The sequence below is a fragment of the Scylla paramamosain genome, chromosome 37 (assembly GCF_035594125.1).
Source record: "Scylla paramamosain isolate STU-SP2022 chromosome 37, ASM3559412v1, whole genome shotgun sequence".
Lineage (NCBI taxonomy): Eukaryota > Metazoa > Arthropoda > Malacostraca > Decapoda > Portunidae > Scylla > Scylla paramamosain.
The window spans coordinates 14,585,821-14,586,925 of NC_087187.1; the positions used below are offsets into that span (position 1 = coordinate 14,585,821).

A 1,105-nucleotide genomic window follows, 5' to 3' on the forward strand; every position below is an offset into this window, starting at 1 on the left:
TTGTATTAGAGAGGTGGACAGTAGAGAGGTGGAAAGTAGCGATAGTGTGAAGAAGTAAGCGTTTGAAAGAGCTTAACTTATTTTGTTTAGAAAAGCGTAGGATGCAAGGAGACCTGATAGAGACATTCAAAAGGTTTTGCAATTTTGATAACGTTAACATTAACAGCAATTTTATTGATCAAATGAACTCCACTCATAGTATGGCTATAAGATCAGTGGTAAGCAATTCAAATCTGACGACACAAAAAAAATAAATAATAATGATAATAATAATAATAATAATAATAATAATAATAATAATAATAATAATAATAATAATAATAATAATAATAATATGATCCTCAACATCTGGAACTTTCCCCTGACATTAATAAATGTTAACACATTTGAAACATTTAAGCATAAACCAGATAAAGAAGTCACACCAGTCCTTCAACTAATGTACTTCGCTCCTACGTGATTTTTTTTAGTAAATAGTATTAGCTAGAGTAACATGTTTCTCTTTCAAACCTTTCCTAACACATTCTATGACTGTTTCTCTATGTTGCATGGTGTTTTTTTCTTTAATCTTGCTGTTCTTTTACCTTCAACTCATAGAACATGTCGTGGCAACACGTAGAGTCACACAGACAGCCTAGTTAGGCACTGTTGGTTTGTTGCTGTCTGTTCTTTCCTTTGTATTTCTTTTATATTCCTCCTCCTCCTCCTCCTCCTCCTCCTCCTCCTCCTCCTCCTCCTCCTCCTCCTCCTCCTCCTCCTCCTCCTCCTCCTCCTCCTCCTCCTCCTCCTCCTCCTCCTCCTCCTCTAGGGCCTCGATGGCGCAGTAGGCAGCGCGTGAGTCTCATAATCTCAAGGTCGTGAGTTCGATCCTCACTCGGGGCAGGATTATTTTCGACCAAGGACGCCACAACTAACACCCTTTATGTTATCCACGTAGGCACAAACGACGTCCAGCGGTCCCGATCAGAAGAACTGATGGCGAAGTACAAGGAAATGATTCGCAAGTACAAGACTAAATCAAATAATATTATAATTTCAGGCATTCTCCCGAGGATCAACGCGAACGCAAGGTTCTACAACATTGCGTTCAGTATAAATAACAGAT

At 38.8% G+C, this 1,105-nt stretch overlaps 1 non-coding gene across 1 annotated transcript; it reads left to right on the forward strand.

Moving 5' to 3' along the window:
* Positions 1-809: 809 nt before the first annotated feature.
* Trnam-cau (transfer RNA methionine (anticodon CAU)) lies at positions 810-882 on the forward strand. The gene has a single exon. It is a non-coding gene; the product is annotated as a tRNA-Met (tRNA).
* The last annotated feature ends 223 nt before the right edge of the window (positions 883-1,105 follow it).